This window comes from Falco peregrinus, chromosome 8 (genome assembly GCF_023634155.1).
Source record: "Falco peregrinus isolate bFalPer1 chromosome 8, bFalPer1.pri, whole genome shotgun sequence".
Classification (NCBI taxonomy): Eukaryota; Metazoa; Chordata; class Aves; order Falconiformes; family Falconidae; genus Falco; species Falco peregrinus.
In genome coordinates, this window is record NC_073728.1 from 2935892 (window position 1) to 2947251 (window position 11360).

The 11360-nt window shown below is 39.8% G+C and overlaps 1 non-coding gene across 1 annotated transcript; it reads right to left on the reverse strand.

The window, feature by feature from the left end:
- Positions 1-1868: 1868 nt before the first annotated feature.
- Positions 1869-1951, reverse strand: TRNAL-CAG (transfer RNA leucine (anticodon CAG)). The gene has a single exon. It is a non-coding gene; the product is annotated as a tRNA-Leu (tRNA).
- Positions 1952-11360: the final 9409 nt, after the last annotated feature.

Here is an 11360-nt window from a genome sequence, read left to right on the forward strand (position 1 = left end):
GTTTTTTGATTTCAAAACTCTGGGTTACCAGGCCATATTCTTTTGTGTCTTAACATTGTCCCTGAAGAAATTTGATTTCATTTTACTTCAGACTTCATAAAACTTGCAAATGCTGATGTTCCAGTCTGAAGGGAAATGTACCAACAATCCTCAGAAGAAAATACATTTCAGAGGGCACTCAAGATTACAGATCTCTCAGAACTGAAATCAAAGGCATGGTAAGTGATACTGTCTGGAGTCTTACTCAGATCCTAGAGAACACAATGGAACAGACTGACAAAGGGAAGTGACTGGATTTTTTTTTTTCCATTAGTTGAATCTCAGTGCATATATGCAGTTTTACTTACATTTTTCTGCTCCAACCATGGAAAAGCTAATTTTTAAGTTTCATCATTTAGAGAATCCCTTGTGTTTATATATGCCCTACATTACCCAGTAAGTGAGACAAGTGTATTTATTACAGTTTCTAGAATTCTACCAAATAAGCTTCTTTACGATTTTGTCTCAGGAAACCTTATCCAAAGTCTATAGAGTTCGCATAAAATAATCAGAAAGGTCTTCAAGGGCTTTGCAGGCTAATGGAATAAAATACCAAAATAAACACTGGAACAGAGGAAAAAATATGGACTGTTGTATAAGTTACTTTAAGAATTAAGTAAAGAAGCAAAAAGAAAGACAAAACCAACTTAAAAGATGAAGAATTTGCACTGGACTTTTTGAGTAGATGCAAGACATTGTAAGCAATCTGTTCATTAGAAGGAAAGATGTCACCCGTCACAATATCTGGGATCTAGATGCTGAGAGATCCTTCTTCAGGACTAATAATTTGTAATTACTGAGAACTCACATGAAAAGAAACTTACATATCAGGTGGTCATCTTAACTTCTGAATGACTTAACCCTCTTCCTTATAATGAAGGAGCAGCTCAGAAAAACAGCAACAGAAGAATCACAAAGGCCAGATGATGAGTCTTCATTCCAGCACTGTACTGGATATTACATGTAACAAAGGTTCATCAGTAAAAAGCATTCTCCAGCCTGGAGAGAAAACGAGCCTGTGAAATTGTGAATATTATAAAGATTCTCTCTGGGGTCTAGCAAGGGTGTTGACATCTACTATCATAAATGTACTTCAAGTAATGAGAGTATTAAGACAGTGTATACACAAGCAGTAAAGTATAGTAGTCAAAAACATAGGGAATTGATTGACCTTTAAGCACAAGAAAATAGAATTTAAAAGGAAGAGAGTAAAACCACTTTCAATCAGTGTTTTCCTACTGGAATCAAATCACATATGAATGAGAGCTGATGGTAATCATTATAAATCAGAGCTAGAAATTTTAGAAAAGCAATATGGAAAGCAAAAAGAGATGGAAAGTAGTCTACAGCTAGCAGAATCAGTGAGTATCAGACATAGTTTTTACATATTTCAGGAACAAAACAATTCTAGCAATAACTGATCTACAACTAAAAGCAAATAATAGAAGTAATAAAAATGAAGAAGTGTACATATCTGTCACAGGACAAAAATGAAATATTTTCCATTCAGTATAAGTAATAGAACACATTTAAAAATTGTACTAAAATTTGTCATTTTAACAGCAGATCCATTTCTAATTTAAAGGAAAAAAGTCCCAATAACAAATAAATTAAAATTGTTTAGCAAACGACAGCTCTGAAGTAATATGACTGCCTGGAACCGCTCTTTGATTAATGGTCCTAGATGGTGATGTATCACTGTCACTGGAAATCTGACCACCAAAATGTGTGGAATTCCTCCAAGTCCATGCTGAGAAAACTCAGTTATTTAATTACAGAAACTGAGAACTTAAAACACGTAAACAATTAATTGTTTTTTTCTCACTAATTGTCAGGAGTGGGATTCGAACCCACGCCTCCAGGGGAGACTGCGACCTGAACGCAGCGCCTTAGACCGCTCGGCCATCCTGACAGTGTACTTACCTCTCCATGCACCCTTCTACAGTGCCGGATGGGAGCCACCGCAGGGTACCGAGGCAGCTGGCAGAGGTGCTCACTGAGCCACTCTCCGTCATTTATGAGCAGCCCAGGCAAACCGGGAGGTCCCAGCTGACTGGGGGTCAGCCAAAGTGCTGCCCATCTGCAAGGAGGAGGCTCTGGGGAACTACAGGCCTCTCAGCCTGACCACAGTGCCAGGGAAGGGTATGGAGCAGGTCATGCTGACTGCCATCGCGTGGTGCGTGCAGGACAACCAGGTGATCAGACCCAGCCAGTATGAGCTTTTTTAAAAAAGACGGGTCCTGCTTGACAAACCTGATCTCCTCCTACGACAAGGAGACCTGCCAGGTGGATGAGAGAAAGGCTGTGGGGTACTGTTTGCCCGGACCTTCGTAAAGCCTTTGGCACCATCTCCCACAGCATTGTGCTGGGGAAACCAGCTGCTCATGGCTGGGATGGGTGCGCTCTACGCCGAGTTAAAAGCCGGTTGGACAGCCAGGCCCAAAGAGCAGTGGTGTGGGCGAGGGGATGGCGGCCCCGCAGCCAGCCTGGGGTGGCACCGTGTGGGGGAGCGCGGGGCTGCCCGGGGCAGGGGGCTGTGCAGGGGCAGGGGGCAGGCCGGGCCCAGGGCCCGAGGCCACCGTGTGAGGGTCCCCAGGGCTCAGCGCCGGGCCCTGCCCGCGGGTCACCCCAGCCCCAGGCAGCGCCGCAGGCCGGGGCACAGCGGCTGGGCAGGGCCGGGGGGAAAGGGCCCGGGGGGGGCGGCTGGGGCCGGCTGGGCACCAGCCCCCGGCCTGCCCGGGTGGCCGAGGCGGCCGGCAGCGCCCTGGCTGGTGTCCGGAGCGGCGTGGCCGGCAGGGCCGGGGCACCGTGCCCCTGTGCTAGACGGGGCTGTAGGCAGGTGCGGATTGGTCTCTTTTCTCAGATAACAAGAGAAAGGACAAAAGAAAATGGCCTCAAGTTATGCCAGGGGAAGTTTATACTGGATATTAGGAAAAAATTCTTCATGGAAAGAGTGATGAAGCACTGGAACAAGCTGCCCAGGGAGGCGGTAAGATCACCATCCCTGGGTGTACTAAAAAAACCCACATAGATGCAGTGTTTAGGAACATGATCGAGTGGTGGTTTACAGTTGGACTTGATGATCTTACAGGTCTTTTCCAACCTAAATGATTCCATGATTCCGTGAAGTTCTTTATAAAATTAGACCAAAAGTAATATTTGTAAAATTTTGTAGAAGAAGCAGAAACTCAAGCTACGAATCAAACCCCCATGCGAAAGAAGTCTTAGGCTACCATGTTCAGTTACCTGATAGTAGGTGGGCAATACATGTGCCAATGGATCACTTTTAGGCAATCTGAGATCAAACTCTTGGTAGGCCAGAACTTTATTTAGGACTACCTCGATTATGAAGAACTCTGAATGTCAAAAATGTAATAGTTGTTCATGGCAAAAAACCAAATGCGCCTTTTCTCCTTCTTTTGAGATTTGCTTTTGGGAAGTGTGAGTCTAATTTAGGAACTGATATGATTAAGATGACTTACAGGAAATAACGCAGTGATACAACTGCAAAACAAAACTGATAATGAATGATAACAACCCTAGGAGAACACTGTTAGTGCAAAGAGGAGAGGCAGGTGATTTACAGTATTTCACTGGCTCATTTACTTTGAGTAGGGTATCAATTCATCAGTGTGGCAAAAGCAAATTTGCTTCTCAAAAGAGTTGAGAGAAAACATTCCTTCTTTCTTTTTAAAGATGTGTAGAAATTCAAGACAATACACATATTGTGAAATAAACTACTCTCCAGTACTAGAACAACAAAGATACCACTCTGTCCTGTTACTACATTCCTCACCCTGCAACTGATATGTCAAAATGTTAAATCAGAAACCAGTGCACAGATATCAGAAGCTGTCAAATTAGATAGCAGCCGTTTGTTCACCCGTGGTCTATGAACAAAAAACCCTGTATGTTCATGGTTAAGTAGACATTAAAAAGAAAAGACCCCCACTGAGGATATGAAATCTCAGCACTCCCTTAAAACAGCTCCCAGACCACAGAGGTGAAAAGAGTAGTTTATTGGCAATTATTTGTTTTTATTAAAATCTTATTCAAATTTTTATTCATAAATTTTGACCTGAAATTTCAGAAAAAATATTTTGAATTGAAATTCTGAAATTTCAGAAAAAAACAAACCTGAAAAATATTTGAACTGAAACCCCCACCATGCAGCAGGCAAAATTCACTCCAATTTTATCAGAGAAATTCCTAATGTATTCACATGAGGTAAATGTTTATTTCTTGCTTCCAGGTTAAATTTTGGCTTGATTTTGGTTAGGATCAGCTATGATCCATACATAGTAAGACACACATGTTCTATTGTTGTGTGCATGTTCAAATGGATTTTTTTATTTTCCTCATGACATTAAGGGTTTTGATTTGTAAAGAAGCTGTGTTTGCAGTGTACCAAGAAACATGCACAAACAGGTATTTGTAACTGCACAGCAAGTGTCTCAAACTAGAAGTCTGAACTGTTTGTGAATGGGATTTGCTTTTCTTGGCTTTTGTTGGCTGTTAACACTCCTGCCATCTCCTACTTGTTCCACTTATTTATTAGAACCAGTATTTACAAGTATGAATGAAACAGGTGTGTGGCAACATTGATAGGAAGTAATTTCATTGATGGGAAGTCTTTATACACAAGAAATTAATGAGATGAAAAATATTAAGGGTTTTCTCAAACATTTGTTCTTTCTTACATGAAATAATTATTGGTGCAAGACCTACAGACTGAAGAGGACTACTCATTTCCAGTTTTAAAAAGTGGATGACGATATCTCATGTATCTACTGAAATAAAGTCTACTGCTTTCACAGTCCTGTGAAGGATTTTAATTTTGAAGTTGTTATTAAGAAAAAGTCACTCTAAAATAAAAAGATCTGTGGGATATGAAAAATCATTAAGCTTTTCCTTTTCTATAAATCTTACTGAATTGTTTTTCTTAGTGTACAGCCCTGGTAAACCAACAGAACAATCACCAGCAGGAGTCTGAAGTCAGATGGGGATGAAAGCTTAAAATGTGTGTGTGTGTAAAAATTCAGAAGTACCAAAAAGTTTCTAGCACTAAATGACGAAACCAATCACTTTAGGTAGAAGTCAGGTGGCTAGTTGGTTTTTTTTGTTCGTTGTGGGTTTTTTGGGTTTTTTTTTTTTTTGGTTGTTTTTTTTTTTTAATTCTCAGATGACACACTGCAGGATCAGTACCTGCAGATCAGATTTAGTACCAAGCATATTGACACTGTGCTTCCTAATGTTACCTCTACTTCGCAAAGTGCTGCAAGTTTCCACAGCTGCTAAAATATTCTCCCTTTAGATAGCTGGATAAATGTTCCCTTTCTAGAAATGCTACTTGAAGACTCCACCTGCAAAACAGCTCATTATCAAAGGTCTGTAAGTGGTCAGGAGAGCCCCTGTAACTCCATATGGGCTCAAGAAACACACATGTCAAACTTTCAGAAGCTTTACTGACTCTCATCCCAGAAATCTGTTTTTCTTGGAGGCTTATAGTATATAATAATGGGGGCACTTGGAGATGGGATTGGGATGGCAAAAAAATGAGGGTCAATGAGACACTTGTGTCTGAGAAAGTGTGAAGTAGTAGTCTGTTAACTCCTGACAGAAGTTCAGATGAGAAAGGTGTTATCAAAGCTGCTGATAGTAATGTTACTGTGTCACATCCTGGGAGAGGCTGTAGCATTTTATCTATCTGCTGGTCATCCCCAGGGACCAGAGAGACTGTTTTACAAACATGTAACAAAATTCATGTGCTTTCCCAAAGGATCGCAATTTCTTTAAGTAGTATTTGTAAAATTCACTGAAAATTTTAGAAGATGCTGTAACAGCAAAAATTGTTACAGCACCAACTCACCTTCTCGCTCGAAAACAAGGTTCTGCAGCATTCATGTTCCAGCTATTTATATATCTCAGCACTTCTCTACATGCTGTTATTTACGCTTTATCTACCAAAGCAGACAGATTTCTTCACTTCTAAGAGAAGGTGTAGAAGGTGTTCTGGGATTGTTTTTTTTGAATTTGGTGACAGATTGTAGGAGTTCTAAGACTAATCCAGATCTCACTATTTTGGTATTTATATTTTTTTTGTATCCAGAAGGAAAGAAAAATTGTCTTGGTTATCTTTTGCTTTAGTCAAAAGCTAAAAGCATTCCCACATTACAATGAGCCTCCAAAAAAAACCCCATCAGATGTGAGTCAGAGCTTAACTGCCACTTTATCTTTCTTATTTTATCCATCTTTGGAGATGATTGCCTGAATCTAAACTAAGTGACATGTGATAATACCACAACATGTCACTGGGATCCAATGCAAGTCACCTCAACCTCTATATAAATTGCTTGTCATGAGAAAGGGACATGGCATAAGCTAAAGGGTGATGTACACAATACTATTTTAAGATGTCATGTTTTGCACAGGGCAGTATATGAAATTCCATAAAAAACTTACAGGTGCAACCCTACAGCAAGAATCACAACACAGTCCTGAGGTGGTATATGACTTTTGTCAGATCAGATGCAGTTTGTAAATCCATGCAGCATCTAGCTATATTCTACCCCAACATTAGAGGGGAAACAAGTAAACATTCTCTTCGAGGAAGAAATGAGACAACAGTGTCCAGACACAAACACCTCCTTAGACAGTGAGCATTTAACTGTGAGCTTGTAATTTTGAACTCTTTACATATTGCAACAGGTTATTCCTTCCCAGTATGTTTTTTCTTAAGTTCTCATCAAGACAAGGAAAAATTCATCTTTTCCTGCATATAAATGAGATACAAATTCTATTCAGCATCACACTTACATTTTTAAGCAACTGTGATGCTATAATAAGGCACTAACACAGCAGCGTGCTTTGCATACCAATAGCTCCATTTCTTATGCAGGCTCACTTCTGCCCAGTGAAACTGAAACTTCTTCAAAAAAAGCAATGCAAATTATTGCATCTGCTATTGGGTCATATAACAGACATTCACAGAAACGAATAAGGAAAACAAAACTCTCTTCCTCAGCCTTTACAAAACTATCATCATGATATCTGAATTTTATTTCAGGCACTGCAGGCACACAGGTCACCTCAGCTTGCCAGAAAAGGATAGGGGATGAAGGACAGAGGATCTTTAGTCTGACAGATTCCTTAGCTGAATATGCCCTTCTCATCCTGTATTTAAAGAGGGGAATATCCTTAAGTCAGGAAAGGAATAAGCCCTTGTTCTCAATCAGTTCAATGCTGACAGAGTTGGAATAGCTGACTTGCTGCTTTGGTTCACTCGTCTTAATAACCTGTCTGTACAGCAGCATAACTTTCCACTCGCTTTAGACAGATTTAAGAACAAACACAAGGCAAACATGATGATATCAGTATGTACAACTTAATCTGTCAAGATGCAACTAAGCACAGCTCCCCAAGGTCAGGTCCCATAAAACTAGTTAAGCTCATTTGTGAAGTAATACCATTGAGTCAATGCAACTAGTCAGGCACCTGAGAAAAAGCCCATGCTTCTGTGCTCTGGTGGATGCCTCACATATGCCAGCATAGGGCCCAGCACAGATGTCTCCTCTTTGTAGATATCTAGCTAATGGAAAAAAAAAAAATCTATCCTTTCTTTTCCTATTTAAAGACAAAAAGGAAGTTACTGGGAGTGGAGGTTTCTTATTTGCAGCAGAGGGGTGTAGAGGAGGCTGTTGTCTCTCCTAGCTTCAAACCCCATCTTTGAATTCAAGGTCTGAGCACTGGACAGTGCAGAGGACAGCATAACCTTTGTACTTTAAAAGAGAACTTGGTTTCACACCTGCAAATTAGTACATTAATAGGCAAGCTGCTTTTTGCAATAGCATCCCTTTATGTGTCTGAGAAATAAAAAGCCTTGAGACCATCATAAGATATAATTTCCCAGTAAGATAGCCATTTATATCCAAAACGGCCTTCACATTAAATAGGACAAAATGATCTGTTAAGTTCAACCAAACCCATGTTTTTCAATAACAGTCTTGTTTATAGCAATATCAGCCCAGTGCTACATTTGCAGGGTTGGAGGTTAAACATAGCCAGCTCAGTTCAGCTCAGATACACCCTAGAGTTGAGTTAGGATGGCTTTGTTGATTCTGCTCATAAACAATATTGTTGTAAGTTAAAGATAAGAAGAAAAATCTCCCAATTAAAATTTTCCGAAAGGTTGAGGGCGTAAACCATTACACATTGTGGTCAGATCTGGATACAAAACCCCCAAACCCTCTTAGTTGTGATGAGGCTAAAACAGAATAACAGAGGGAGTACATTCAGAGCCAGGTAGACTATAGGCAATCTGTTCTAATAATGTATACATCTAGATGTAAGGCCAAGTTCTGAGAAACCACTGTTGTTGAAATCAGTGAGAACTCTGCTGAAGAGAAAGGAAAAAAGCAAGCAAGGTACTTCAGCATTTGGTTGTAATATATTAAACACTGTACACACTGAAAAAAACCACAAAAAGGCATCAAATGAATCACTTCTCACAAAAAACAACCCCACCCTGTTTCTGCTTGACTTTTTTAGTATGTGCCAAGTGATGCAGATATGGGTCTTGCCCATTCACATACTATTTTTGTTTGAAAACATGTAAGATTTAAGCAATAAAGAAAAAAACCCAGTCTATCTAGAGATTATAGTTTCAATCTTGGGAAATTCTGACTCTAATCTACAGAGTCTGGGCTGGATTTCTTGTTTGATGCATTGACAGGAGTACAAGACCTTCTCCTGTGAGGACTGGGTGTCCACCAAAATTACATTTAGCTGTGGCCATACTGGACCTACTTCTCATATAGGGTAACTGTTTGTCTAGTAGCACATAATGAAAAACATGGAATGAGTTTCTGTATTTTATGTATTTCTTATTCTGAACATGCAATAGATAGAGTGCCTAAGGGAGAGCTGAAGAAATGCAAAATTTCTCAATTTCTAGACCTCCCCAATTTTCAGGCTCTTTTACAGCTCAAATCCCTTTGGGAGGGGAAGTTAACAGCTAAGCCTTGCTAGAGCATAGGAATAGGATGTACAGCTGTGCAGAATTTCAGATAATGTCATGGGAAGAGACTAACTCCATCTGCAGGGGACTAAAATGAAGCTGACAAATGTCCAGGCACAGTAATATTAGCTGACCTATTCTTTTGCTCATTTAAAAGATAGCCTGCCTTTCATTTTAGAATTCCCCTCAGTTCATCCATCTTCCACATTTATCTCATTAATTTCATCTAAGTCAAGAAGAAGTAGTAACACTTTCAGGTTCTTTGAATTGCACTAGTACGTATACTAGCACATACATGTCTATGTAAATTCTGATAAGTTCAAGAGTTACTGATTTTCAGGCTTTTTCATTAAATTGATTACTGTGGAAGATTAATGCCTCATTTTCAAATAGCTGTGGCTAGCTTAACCTGCCATTAAACTCCCAAATGCACCTTAACATGCTTAAAGCCCTCTAGCTCACCGAAAACTGAGCAGCCAGCCTTGAGCTCTGTTCTTCCAAAAATACAAGGCCAGTGCTCTGGACTAGAGTGCTGGCATTTCCCTTCATGCCAACTAGACATAAAAGTAATCAGGAATCAATTCCTAACAGAAGCATCTTCTATATTTGTTGTACTCGGATGAACATCAGTAATGTAAGCCAAAGCTGTATTAATACAGCTATCCTACTCTCATCCCACCCCTTACCAGGTGTTCACAACTTCCTAAAGTGAGTCATTGCCAACTTCTTCAAACTTCCCAGTTGTTTTAATCTTTGCTGCTTCCTTTCGGTCTGCCTGCCTTTCACTTTAAATATACGCAAGCAACTTTTCCCACGTACACTTCTTTAAAGCAAAACCCAAAAATTCAGAGGTTATCCCCTTATAAAACTGCTTTCCCAGTTGACAAATAGCTCATTGTTCATTCTTATTAAATCAGTGTGTAAATCTATAGAAGGTGACCAGGGAAACTGGAAACTTGCTGCCATCATAAATCTGCTGAAGTGCCTGCTGGAGGCATGGCATGCTCTCTTAGCATCATTATGTTCCTAATGATTACCATGAGTGCAATAAAAAATAAAAAAAAAAGCATTAAGAAACAGGAAAGAAGAAAGCATTTTATGTTAATTTTGTCAAAAAATCCTCAGCTCATTATTTTATGGTATTGTCAGACAAGCTGAGGGAAAGAAATACCCTGTAAATCTTTTATGATTATTAATGAAGATGATGTTGGTTTGGCTTCCTGTAAGTTACTGACAAAGTTCATATTCCCTTATTGCTTTTTATTCTACTCCCTCCTTCCTCCCTTTCTGTCAGTCAGCATATTTGTTTACTTTTATTTGTATCAAAATAAAGATCCTCAGTGTCTACTGAAAGATTTCAACTGATTTCAGTGTGCCTTGGAGAAAGTCAAAAGCTTTGCCAACAGTTTGCCTACTGCCTGCCTTCCTAACTGCATTCTGGGCCTGACTGAGATTGCACTGCAATGCATGAATCCACTTCATTATGCTTTCGCTCCTTCAGTAGTTTTGGAGAAGACCAAATGATGAACAAAGTCTGGGCAATCCCTGAGCTCCGCAGACACTTGGCACCGTGCTGTATCAGTCAAAACATGGCACTGTCTCACAAAAGCAGTCAGTTCCATACTGCTTTTCTGAAAACTAGGATTTTCTTTATGCAGTAAAATGTACATGGGCTTGGAATATTTCAGATGTGCAACTGCAGAACACATAGGGGTAACCAAAGTACAAACTGGCTAGGATACTGGGAGTCCCAGGTGTTTCAGCCAGCCTTTCGAGGATAAATACAGCATCACTGAAGACTGCAGTGTTCTGGCATCTATCTTTTGTATTGGTTATTAAGGTAGGCTAAAGGTATGTTGGGTATGCTGGCAATGACTCTGTTGGCTGCCCTTTCTCTTATATACTTTGAGTCCCAGTTATGGTTTCCCTGACTAAAAAACATTCGTTTTCTCCAAGGTTCACTGAATGGCTTTGGTCAAAGAGCTATGGAGTAAAAGCATATATTCAGAGAAGAAAACATAGGTTTCTTCTTCCCCCACCTTTGGAAGATGGCTGAGACTAGCAGCTTTCATAAAACTTTCAGTTAAAATATTGCAAAAGGAAGTGTTGCAACTGTAATTAATACGTAAACAAGAATAACCCTTTAAAACAGAAATCCTGTATTACAGTTTGGAAGTGATATTAGGCAAAGCCTGTTTGTACTGTGTCAGGGTCTCCAATGTCAGCAGATTTGAGTTATTTAGTACAATAACTTTATATAAAATTGATTCACATTGTGTCTGAGTTGGTCTGTAAGTATGGGATG